The 12,841-nt window shown below is 41.7% G+C and overlaps 2 pseudogenes; both read left to right on the top strand.

Annotated features, from left to right (window-relative positions):
- The first annotated feature begins 2,170 nt into the window (after positions 1-2,170).
- LOC133755044 (acyl-protein thioesterase 1-like) lies at positions 2,171-2,823 on the top strand (annotated as a pseudogene).
- Positions 2,824-4,681: 1,858 nt separating this feature from the next.
- LOC133755296 (Y-box-binding protein 2-like) lies at positions 4,682-12,559 on the top strand (annotated as a pseudogene).
- The last annotated feature ends 282 nt before the right edge of the window (positions 12,560-12,841 follow it).

The following is a 12,841-nucleotide window of genomic DNA, read 5'->3' as shown; positions in this document are numbered from 1 at the left end:
AGAGAGAGATTCTTTCTGCTGGTTCACTCCTCAAATGACCACAGCAGTCAGGGCTGGGCCAGACTGGAGCCAGGGGCTTCTTCCAAGTCTCCCACATGGGTTCTGGAGCCCAAGAACACAGACATTTTCCATTATTTTCCCATGTGCATTAGCAAGGGTCTGGATCTGAAGGGAACATCAAGGACTAGAATGGGTGCCAATATGGGATGGCAGCACTGCAGATGCCAGCTTAACCTGCTACAGCATAGCTCTAGCCCCAACATTTTCTTCATTGAGTTATCAACTGATGGACATCTATGTTGATTCCATGTGTTAGCTCTCTGTGAATTGACATGCAATGAACATGAGGGTTTTTTCATAGGGTGATTTCATTTCATTTGGGTAATTCCCAGGAGATGCATGACCAGGTCATATGGTAGATCTATTTTCAGATTTTTGAGTAATCTACCTATTGTCTTCCATAATGATTGTTCTCATTTACATTATCATCAAGAGTGTATTAAGGTAATGTTTTCCGTAAATCCTCACCAGTGTTTATTATTTTTCTGATTTTTGGATGATTACCATTGTAATTGGGTGAGGAAATACCTAATGTAGTTTTTATTAAAATTTCCCTGATGGCTACTGCTTCTGAGCATTTTTTCATTTGTTATATTTCATCCTTTGAAAAAATGCCTGTCGATGCCCTTTACCCATTTCTTAACTGTATTGTTTTGTTTTGTTATTGTTGAGATTTTGAGCTCATTATAGATTCTGAATATTAATTATTTATCAGTTTCATAGTTCCCAAATATTTTCTCTCATTCTGTTGGTTGCTTCTTCACTGTGTTAAGTTTTTACTTTTAGTGCAAAGGCTTCCCTCCCTTTCAATTGTTGTGGAAGTTTCAGACTTAGAATTTGAATTAGTTCTTTAAAAGTCTTCTTTAAAAGTGGAATTCAACAGTGAAGCCATCTGGTCCTGGGCTTTTCTTTGTTGGGAGGGTCTTTATTACTGATTCAGTCTCCATCTTGCTTATTGGCCTATTTAAATTTTCTGTGTCTTCATAAATCAATTTTGATAGAGTGTCTGCTTCTAGAAATCTATGTATTTCTTGTATATTTTCCAATCTTTCCAATAGCTGTTTGCATTAATTCCTGATGATTCTTTTTATTTCTGTGGTCTCTGTTGTGACATTTCTTTTTTTAAATATTTTTTTTCATTTATTTGAAATTCAGAATTACACAGAGAAAGAAAGAGAGGCAGAGATAGAGAGAGGTCTTCCATCTGCTGGTTCACTCCCCAATTGGCTGCATTGTCTAGAGTTGTGCTGATTCAAAACCAGATGCCAGGAGATTCTTATGAGTCTCTCATGCAGATGAAGGGGCCCAAGGACTTGGGCCACCTTCTACTGCTTTATCAGGCCACAGCAAAGAGCTGGATCATAAGTGGAGTATCTGGGTCTCAAACCAGTATCTCCATGGGATGCTAGCACTTCAGGTGGTGGCTTTACCTGCTGTGCCACACCACTAGTCCCAACATCTCTTTTTTCATCTCTGAATTTGTTAATTTTGGTCTTCTCCCTTTTTTGTTTAGTTAAACCAAGGATATATCAATTTTATTTATTTTTCAAAACACTATTTCTTCATTTCATCCATTTTTTGCATTATTACATAATGACCTTGTCTCTTTGGACAGTTTCTTTTTTGTTTAGAGATTTATTTATTTATTTATTTGAAAATAAGAGTTACACCGAGAGAGGAGAGTCAGAGAGAGAGGTCTTCTATCTGCTGGTTCACTCCCCATCAGCCGCAATGGGTGGAGCTGCTCCAATCCAAAGCCAGGAGCCAGGAGCTTCTTCTGGGTCTCCCACATGAGTGCAGGGGCCCAAGAACTTGGGCCATCTTCTACTGCTTTCCCAGGACATAGCAGAGAGCTGGATCAGAAGTGGAGCAGCTAGGACATAAAGCAGCACCCATATGGGATGCCGGCACTGCAGGCAGTGACCTTACCCTCTATGCCACAGCACTGGCCCTGACGATTTCTTAAACTCTATTTTCTCTGGCTTAGCGCCTACATGACTGAGCGTGTTCCAAGTAGTGCTCCGGTGACTCACTGCTGGCAGACCCTTGGGCTGAGGCCAGACATTCTTCCTCGCTTCCACTTCTGACATGCTGTTGGCTTATTCTGTGTATGTGTGGTAATACCATGTCCTCTCCACTGTTAGCAATCATGCCTCACACCCAGAAGGCTGCCACTGTGGTAATTTTCCTCCATGGATTAGGAGATACTTGGCATGGATGAGCAGAAGCCTTTGCAGGTATCACAAGTTCACATACCAAATGTAGCTGCCCACATGCACCCATTATGCCTGTTACATTAAATATAAACATGGCTATGCCTTATTGGTTTGCTAATATTGGACTTTCACCAGACTCACAGGAGGATGAATCTGGAATTAAACAGACAGCAGAAAATGTAAAGGTTTTGATAGATCAAGAGATGATGAGTGGCATTCCTTCTAACAGAATTATTTTGGAAGGATTTCCTCAGGGAGGAGTTTTATTTTTATATACTGCTATTACCATACAGCAGAAACTGGTGGGTATCACTGCACTTAGTTGCTGGCTTCCACTTTGGGCTTCATTTCCAAGATGTCCTATCAGTGGTGCTAATAGAGATGTTTCTATTCTCCTGTGCCATGGAGATTGCAACCCTTAGGTCCACTAATGTTTCATTCTCTTACTATGGAAAAGCTAAACGCATTGCTAAATCTGGCCAGTGTAACCTTTAAGGCCTATGAAGGCATGAGGCACAGTTCCTGTCAGCAAAAAAAGGATGCTTAACATTTCTGAGGTATGTTAATTTTTCTGCTGTATTACAACAGACCAAACAAGACACACAAGAATGTTTCTTATAAATGAGTGCTAATTGGTAATGAAAATAATTTAGTACTGGATTATAGAATAATAATGTTAATAATGAAGCCATATATTTATCTCTGGATTTAAAAATTTTGAACAATCATTTCTGAGTCATTTTGCTTTGCCTTGAAGAATAAAATATACTGTTTCAGTTATATAAGTCAGCAAAATCTTATTTATGGCAAGAAATATTCTGTTGCAATGTTGTGCTGTAAAGTGGGAAAATGTAAATGTTTTCCACAGTTTCTATCAATGTGAAATGAAACTTAATTCTGAAAAAAGTCTATTTTATCTGATATTAGGCTAGGAACTCCTGCTCATTTTTTAATTTCCATTAGCATAGAATAATTTTCTCCATTCTATCACTTTCGGTCTGTGTGTAGCTTTGTTGGCACGCAGTGTTTCTTGTATGTTTTTAATCCATTCAGCCAGTCTATCTTTTATTTGGAGAGTTTATTCCACTTACACTCAAGGTTGTTATTGGTAGCTGGCACTGCAGCTCACTAGGCTAATCCTCTGCCTGTGGCACCAGTACACCGGGTTCTAGTCCTGGTTGGGGTGCTGGATTCTGTCCCAGTTGCTCCTCTTCCAGTCCAGTTCTCGGATGTGGCCCGGGAAGGCAGTGGAGGATGGCCCAAGTCCTTGGGCCCTGCACCTGCATGGGAGACCAGGAGTAAGCATCTAGCTCTTGGCTTCAGATTGGCAGAGAGCACCAGCTGTAGTGGCTATTTGGGGGGTGAATCAATGGAAGAAAGACCCTTCTCTTTTTCTCTCTCACTGTATAACTCTGCCTGTCAAAAAAAAAGGATTGTTTTTGGTGAGTGATGACTTGTTCTTGCCTTTTTTCCCCACATATATTCTACTAGGTTTTTGGCCTGATATTCTTTCACGATGCTGGTTGTATTTCTCTGTTTCTGTGTTTAGTACATCCTGAAGTATCACTTTTAAGGGGACAAGTTATTTTTTTTCAAGATTGTTTGTTTTGGAAAGTCTTTATTAACTTTCATTTACAAATTAGAGCTGAGCTGGATACAGTATTCCAGCCCAACAGCTTTGTTTTTCCTTAAGGGCTTGGACTATGTCTCTGTTCTATCCTCTTCTAGGGGGCTTTTGATGAGAAATCTGCTGTCAATCTAGAGCTCTTTTAAAGATAATCTTGCATTTCTGTCTTGTACTTTTTAGCATCTTTTCTTTGTGTTTTACATTTGAAAGTTTGAATACTCTGTATTGTGATGAAGACCTTCTCCAATCATGTCTATCTAGGATTCTAGGTACTTCCTGTGCTTGGATGTCCATATCTATGTCCAAATTTCAGAAAGTTTCTTCTATTATTTCGCTGATTAAGTTTTCTAAATTACTCTGTTTTTCCACTCCTTCAGGAATGCCTAAGACATGTGTAGTTTGTCCTTGATGGTGTCTAATAGACTAAACACTGTTTTCATTTTTCTGAATTTTTTTCTTTTTTTTTTGTCAGACTGTGATATTTCAAAACCTTTGTCTTTCAGCTTGGATATTCTTTCTTTGGCACCATTGAGAATGGTGTTCATGCTTTTCACTGCATTTTTTATTTGACATATTGAACTCTTCATTTCTTAATATTTCAATTTGGTTGTTCTTTAATATTTCTATTTCTTGGCTGAATTTCTCATTCATGGCATGCATCACTTTCTTTAACTCATGTAATTGCTTCTCTGTATTTTTTAGTAATCCTACAATAAGTCCTAGTATTTCTGCATCTTTAAAAATAGTTATTTATTTCATCTGAAAGGCAGAGTAACAGATGGAGGGTACGAAAAAGGAAGAGAGAGAGAGAGATCCTCCATCCACTGGTTCAGTCTCCAAATGGCCAAAATGGCTGAGCTAGGCCAGGTTGAAGCCAGGAGCCAGGAACTGTATCCAGGGCTCCAATGTGTGTGGCAGGGACCCAAATACTTGGACTGTACTCCACTACTTTTCCAAGGAGATGGATTGGAAATGAAGCAGTCAGGATTGAACTGGCACTTATATGGGATACTGGTATTGCAAGTGGCATCTTAACATGTTATGCTACAATGCCAGCCTATAGTATTTGCAATTTAAGGCTGCAAACTATTAAGCCATGACGTTATCAAATCTGCAGCCTCCACAACCTACAGTGTGTGGTTCAGTTAATGTCCCAGGCTCCTTGCTCAGTTATGCTTTCACCGTTTCCTCTCCCTCTTAGGCCAGGCATGTGGCCCCCAGTGTAGGTTGGGAGAAATTATTGGTTTTTCTGGAATTGATCTGTTGGGTAAGTTCCCAGCCCCAACTCCTGAAGGGCAAGTTGCCAGCCAGACACAGTGTGGCCTTCCCAATTGGTAAGGAGGGAAGAGACACATGTTCTAAAAACAAGGAATGGGGTAGGTGTGAGCCATCAAGGCCTGGGCAATTCTGAGCAGACCATGGAAAGGACACAGGAGTCTTCTGAGATCACCTAATCCTTCCAGTGCCAGCTCCCATTGGGCCCCAGTCCACAGCTGGCCCTGGAGAACAAGGATGCATTGCTGCCTGGAGGAGCAACATTTGAGTCTGGGGAAGTCAGTACACAGCTCCCAGAGCTTGATTTTGTATAAATACACACATGGAGATTAAACAGTTCTCAGTGAGCCCAAAAGGGCTCAACCCTTAAATCAAACAAGAATCCAAATGCCCATAGACATTCCTTTCCAAGGAAATATATCTGCCCCTCCAACCAGCACCATGTATGGGGAGAGACTGGGAGTCATGAGAGACACAGCTCACATCCATCTACATTCATGTTAGCATCAGCATTAGCCAGTGTTCTCTGGGGTGTGTATAACATTCTAACCCAGATGGCACTGGAAGACAAACTAGGTCATGTGCAACCTTCCTGGGTAGTACAACAGAGAGGCAACTAGGATATGGCATCCTCTTTGCTGCCATGCAAGGGCAAGGGGGCAGCTTGACCCTTCTCAACCAAGAAGAAAAAGACAAGTCTCTTAAGCCACCTGGAGCTATGATGAATCATCATGCATGAACACGGCACTTATGAATGTTTCATAAATTGAAAACATCTTTTAAAAAACTCAGTAACTGAAATCATTCTATGGTACTTCCTCAAATATTTAAAACAATTTTTTCTAAGTAAATTGCCCCCTTAAAGCTTGGTAATTTGTTTTCAAAAAAGGATTTCTTTTTAATTTAAAAAAATAGATATAATGGAGCATGCACAATGTGGGAAGAGGAACAAGACAATTACTGATTTTCATTTTGACATGCAAGGGGTGGGCAGGATACAGCCAGGAAGAGAAGAGAACCCCATTTCTCTTGCCCCTTGATCTCATAGTTCAGCTCCCCCCAACCTCAGCTGCACCATCAGGGAACACAGAAGTCAGATTTACAAGAGTGTTTACCTGCGCAAATGCAGGGAGCCATGCTCCAGGATACAAGGTACAATCTGTAGACATCATAGAGACACTCCAGAGCAATGCTCAACACCAAGAGCAACCATTGTTCAGCCTAACATCTCCCAGGTCAGGAAGTAGAGGAGTTCAAAGTTGCAAACTGGTCCCTGTGATGCTGCAATCTGCTTCCGTGGTTCACTAAGGAGAACAGGAATTGCTGCTCCTGGGGTTTGCCATCAGGAGCTCCTTGGTTCCAGAGAGTGGATTCTTCTTTTCCAGGAGCTTGTGTGAGATGCCATACAGAGAAGTGACAGTCCTGTTGTGTCCTTATTGGGCTCCTCCTCACCTGACTGCTCCAAGCCCAAGCTCCTGCCAGGCTGTGCTCCATTTGTCCTGCAGGGCAAGCTGTTCTACTGGTTGCACATGCCAGCTAGGAGTTCCAGCTGCCTCCTCTCCATGCAGCTGCCCACTGCTGCCCAGCTGCTCCTGTTAGCTGGAATACTGCAGGGCAGTCCAGGGCAGCATCTTAGGCCTCTGTCTCCACCTTCATAGTGTATTGCTTAGAACTTTTACGTTTTCACTAGTCCAGTTCAGTCTTCTACTCCACTGGGACGCCAAGTTCTGCACTTTGCAGAGAGAGCCGGCACCATTGAATTCAGGCACCCAGTCGGGGGAGAGGGCAGGTCTTCATTGGAGCAGCCTGTGCAGGACCTGGAGGGGTCCTCTGAGTATTTTCCCCTTTCTTTGCTGGTTCATGAGCTGTGCTCCCTCGGGACATGGTGGGGCTCCATGTGTCACTTCCCCACAAGGACACAGGAGCTCCCTGCTGCAGTACAATCACATGTTCTAGGCTCTTGGCCCAGCAGGGCCAGGTTACAGACTCAGTGGATGCTGCCTTGCAGGCCTGTGTAGGCCTGCACCCACAGGCAGGGCACATGGGGCAGCGCAGTGTGCTCCCCGGAAGTCACTTCTTGAAAATGTGGCTTCTCAGACTGGGGAGTATGGCCCCAAGTGCCTCCTTTTCTTCTCATCCCCCTACCCCACCTCTTGGCTTCTCCCCCTCCTTCTTCTCCCCTCCCCTTCCTCCCCCACCCCCTTCTCCTCCCACACCTCCTCCTCTTGCATTTGCTACTAACCATATTGCCTTTTTGTGTTATGTTTCCATGCATAATTGACTCAAGATATAAATTTTATTTTGTTCCTTATGTGAACATTATTACACGGTCCTTTCTCCTTGCTGTTCTTTTTTGCAGGAGTTTTTTTTGTTTATTTGTTTGTTTTTTACTATTTTTGGCTTGAGTGTTCTAAACATGCCTATAATAATTTACTGTAGAAAATAAAGTATCCAGTGATTTTTAAATTAAGAATTTATAATTTATAAATTATAAATACATTTTATAAAATGCACCTTTCATATTTGTTTCTATAAATTAAAATGGGGTAAAAACTTTTTATAATATTAAGCTTTTATTCAAAAACATGATATTTTCCCCTTTTACAATGATATGTGTGTATAAGCTTCTAACATTTTATTTTATTTTAATTTTTTTAGTTAAAATGGGATCTTCTAGTCCATTATATTTTGTAATTGGTGTGTGTTGAAAACACAGACTATTGTTATTTGAGTGTTGATTTTATAAAATGATTCATTAGGTTAGCTTGCTAATTTTAGCTTTTCCAAGATTCTTTTAATTTTTTCTATAACCAAATAATGTTCAACAAAATATTTTTCTCTTCCTCTGAAATTATTATGGTTCTAACTTGATTTTTTCCCTATTTCCATAGTTAATAATCTAATAACAATGAAGACAGTGGCATCTATGTCCAACTCTTAAGTGCTATATAGTTTTGTTTCAAAATTCTTAGTGTATCAATGCTATTATAAAAATAACTTACTTCAGAATACTTTAAATGTACAAAACAAAAATTGTAAAATAATCACATAGTTCCTATATATCCCACACTGGGTTTCCTTACTGCTAACATCTTATACTAGAATGATATATTTGTCACAATCAACATGCACTCATTTAGTTCTCAATTTTTATAGAATTCTGATAGTCTTTCACAATTAGTGAACCATGCCAACTTCCCCAATTTTTTACCCAACTCCCACTATCCCTCCTCCCACTTTCAAATTCTAACACTAACAATTATTTGTTGAGATTGACGGTCCTACATATGAGGAAGATTTTGTTAACACATAATCTGCCTCTAATTATAGATGCCAACAAAATATCTGATGTTCCTTACTTGAGATAGAGCCTGCATTCTCTTCCTCTGACTCTAAGCTACTATGTGAGTGCCTTGACATGAGATTACACTATAAACAATGTTGTGCCAGTTTCTAGACCTGGCCTCCAATGCAATGGCAGCTCTAGGCCTTATTGAAGTAAGCAGACCTACTCTCCTGTGGGCAATGCCTAGAGAAACCTAGAGAGTGAAGTGTGCCCAACTGATTCCCAGCACCCTAGCCTCCTCTGTGACAACACACCAGTTATATGCATAAATTGTCTTAAACCTTCTAGATCAGCTGAGACCCAAGATGAATAACCTAGCATGATCTGTCAATGTCATGAGAAATGGACATATTTTCCAATGAATCAGTGCCTGTATTTTTGACTGACATGTTCGTAAGATAATAAAATATCTACTCTTCATATCCAAAGTCTGTCATTTTTGTACATAATCAGATATAACAATATTACTTTCCTTTTTGCCTACTCAATGTAATTGATTACATTAACAGATTTCATATTAAACCAATTTCAGTCTGGATTATTATATATAATTATTTTACTATTTAAAATTATTTCATATTTTGTACTCATTATAATTCATAATTGTTATACTTCATTTTTGGTTTAAGAATTCTTTTTTGATGAAATCTGTTGATTTTTAGACCAAATTTTCCTTCTTTGTCTATATGTGGATAGTATAAGATCATCTATGCTTCCAAGGGTTTGCAGATTTCTTCTACTTCTTTTTATTATGGAGAGATATTTAGTGTAAAAATGTGGGCTTTTAGGTTTGTTTTATTTACTTGAGAGGCAGAGGGAGAGGGAGAGGGAGACAGGGAGATCTTCAATCTGCTGGTTCACTCCTCAAATGACCACAACAGCCAGGACTGGGACAGGCTAAAACCAGGGATCAGGAGTTTCATCTGAGCCTCCCACATGGGTGTAGGGACCCAGTGACTTGAACCTTCTTCTGCTGCCTTTCTTAGGTCCACTTACAGGGAGCTGTATCAGAAGTGGGGCAGCTGACTAGAACTGGCACCCATATGGAATGCCAGCATTGCATGTGAGTGCTTAACCAGTTATGCCATGTTGCTGGCCCAAAATTGTGGTTATTTTTATCTTATAATTTATAAAATTGTATACCAGCAATTTTCCACCTCCATTTTTAAAGTTAGATTAGCTAAATAATTACTTATTTTTTAAAAAGGAACTTTGGGTTGTTATTCTAATACTTTATGATTTCTGCTTCATTAAAATTTTCTTTACTATTTATTAATAATGATTTTCTCTTGAATATTGTGTTTTTAGACTTTTGAATTATGTTTTCCTAATACAATTTCATTAAATTTTACTTATAAAGCCATTTGGTGATATGGATTGTTTCTCACTATCTGCTTTAGAAACAACTGAGATATTGCTTTTTAAAAAGGTTTATGTTATGTATTTGAATGACAGAATGACAGAGAAGGAGCAAAAGAGGTCTTCCATTATTTGGTTCACTCTCTAATGACCACAATTGTCATACTGGACCAGGAATTCCATGTGCATCTCCCATATGGGTGGCAGGTGTCCAAGAATTTGGACCATCTTCCACTGCCTTCCCAAGTGCATTAGCAAGGAGTCAGATCAGGAGCAGAACAGGTGGGACTTGAACCTGCACTCCACTATGGGATCCAGGATTGCAGCAACCTGGTGCACCACAACACTGACTCTTGGATATTATTTTAAGTTATGTTTTCGGTTATAATTTTAAAAAGATTCTATGAAGTGTAGGAATTTTTATATACCATGCCATTGACTCTACCATCTTGCTAACAACTGTACACAGTTGCTGTAAACTGATGGCTTTGTTGTAATGAAAATGTGTGCTCTAAATCACAATCCAGATAAAATGACCTATATTTTCCAGGTGTGTATTTTAGGAGACCAATTGTTCTCTTTTATATTTCTTTTTTTTTTCATTTATTAAACTTTTATTTAATAAATATAAATTTCCAAAATACACCTTATGGGTTACAATGGCTTCCCCCCTCCCATAACTTCCTTCCACCCACAACCCTCCCCTTTCCCACTCCCTCTCCCCTTCCAATCACATCAAGATTCATTTTCAATTCTCTTTATATACAGAAGATCAGTTTAGTACATATTAGGTAAATATTTCAACAGTTTGCCCCCATATAGCAACACAAAGTGAAAAAAACACTGTTGGAGTACTAGTTATAGCTTTAAATAACAGTGTACAGCACATTAAAGACAGAGATCCTACATAATATTTTTTTAAAAAAATTAATTAATTTTCTATGCCATTTCCAATTTAACACCAGGTTTTTTTTTCATTTCCAATTATCTATATATACAGAAGATCGATTCAGTATATAATTAGTAAAGATCTCATCAGTTTGTACCCACACAGAAACACAAAGTGTAAAAATACTGTTTCAGTACTAGTTATAGCATCACTGCACATTAGACAACACATTAAGGACAGATCCCACATGGGATGTAAGTACACAGTGACTCCTGTTGCTGACTTAACAATTTGACACTCCTGTTCATGGCATCAGTAATCTCCCTAGGCTCTAGTCATGAGTTGCCAGGGCTATGGAAGCCTTTTATATTTCATCAACTAGTTTACCCCTAAGACAATGACATTCTACAGTTTCAAATCCAAGCTTTTTAAAAATTTATTTATTTATTTGAAACAGTTACAGGGAGAGATCTTCCATCCAAATGGGGCCTGCGGGCCAGGGGGCTGCTGAGCTATGATTGGCTGGTGCCCAGAGGCAGGGCCTGCATGCACCTCGGCAGCAGGCTGCGATTGGCCTCGGATCAGGGCCCGCTGCCAGCATGCAGGAGGTGGGTTAGGGAACCGAGGGAGGAGCCAGGGCGGTGGCCAGGGCTGCAGAAGAGGTGGAGCAGGTAGCTACAGTGGCCCATACTGAACGCCGTGATGAGTGTGGGGAAGGAGGCAGAGGGGGCCAGGGGAGTGGGGACAGCGGCCTCCAGCCCTGTGGTGACAGTGCCAGTGACAGCGGCAGGTTTGGTGGTGGTGACGGTACCAATGTTTTCTGGGGAGCCACAGATCACAGGCAGCAGAGGGCCTATCTGCCTCAGGCAGTGCTGCTAGGACCCCCTGGTCGCCAGGTCCCGCACCCCTGGCAACACGGAATGCAACCTTGGGAACCCCTGTGCTCTCCAGTTCAGTCACGTAGACAAGCTGGTGCTGGGAATTCAGGTCCAAATGTTACAGATTCAACAGGGATGACCCCAAGGAGGACATCTTTGTTCACTAGACAGCTATTAGAAGAATCAACCCCAGGGAGTTTCTGCACAGCGCTGGCTATGGGGAGCCTGTGGAGCTTGATGTTGTAGAAGAAGAGAAGGACACAGAAGCTGCTAATGTAACTGGGCCCAGAGCGGGCAGGCGCCGGTGAAGGGGCAGCCGCTGTGCCCCCAGTCGGAGCAGGTTCCATGATTCATCCTCAGCCTCGCCCAGCTGCTGCGCACCCATGGGGCAGAGGCGCCCTCCACCGGGAAAGAACTTGGCAGTGAAGAGGAGCGAGCTGAAGAGTGTGTGGGGGCCCAGAGGACATGGCCACCACTTGTACCAAGGGCGCCAGGCCTCTGTGCAAGGACCCCAGCCCCCCAGCCAGCAGCAGCCAATAGAGGGCACTGTGGGCTGGAGCCCAAAGACACTGCCCCAGAGCAGGGAGACCAACAACAGGGAGGTGAGGGGTCCCCAGCTTAGACTTTGGCCCAGACATCATGGCCCTTCCTTCCCAGGCACCCCAGCAGCCCACAATGGGAGGTGGGGATGGTGAGACCTATTCCAGCCAAGGCCAATCTGACGGCTCCTGGCCTGAGCCCCAGCTCTCAGGAAACTGCCTCTACTGCTGGTCCCACAGAGACCTCAGCCCTGGAGACCTAGGCTCCATCAACACTGAGACCCACCACCACCACCATGCTGGAGAGCATACAAGTCAATGGACACCCAGCCACCATCTCCATCTGCCAGTGTTTCCAACTGACTTGTAGCACTCTCTGTTTTCCCATAATTCATGATGTGAAAACACTGGCTTTTCCCCTTTCTCTTGAGTCTCAGGAGAGCCAAAGCAGCAGCCTTTTGCCTGGTTCCCCTCTCCCCTACCAAGGGTTGAAGGAAGGGATCCTTCCTGATTTTCAGAGGTGTCTACTCCCTCCCCTAAATCAGGCTGAGAAGGAACCAGCCAGCTCTTACCTTCTCAGGTTTTCTCTCCCACCTCAGCTTATTTTTTGTTTCCCTCAACCCCCTACCTCAGAAGCCATTTTATGAACTGC

This window comes from Lepus europaeus, unplaced genomic scaffold (genome assembly GCF_033115175.1).
Source record: "Lepus europaeus isolate LE1 unplaced genomic scaffold, mLepTim1.pri SCAFFOLD_3_1, whole genome shotgun sequence".
NCBI lineage: Eukaryota > Metazoa > Chordata > Mammalia > Lagomorpha > Leporidae > Lepus > Lepus europaeus.
The sequence above is the reverse complement of the archived record's forward strand: the minus strand, read 5'-3'. Positions and strand labels throughout refer to the sequence as shown.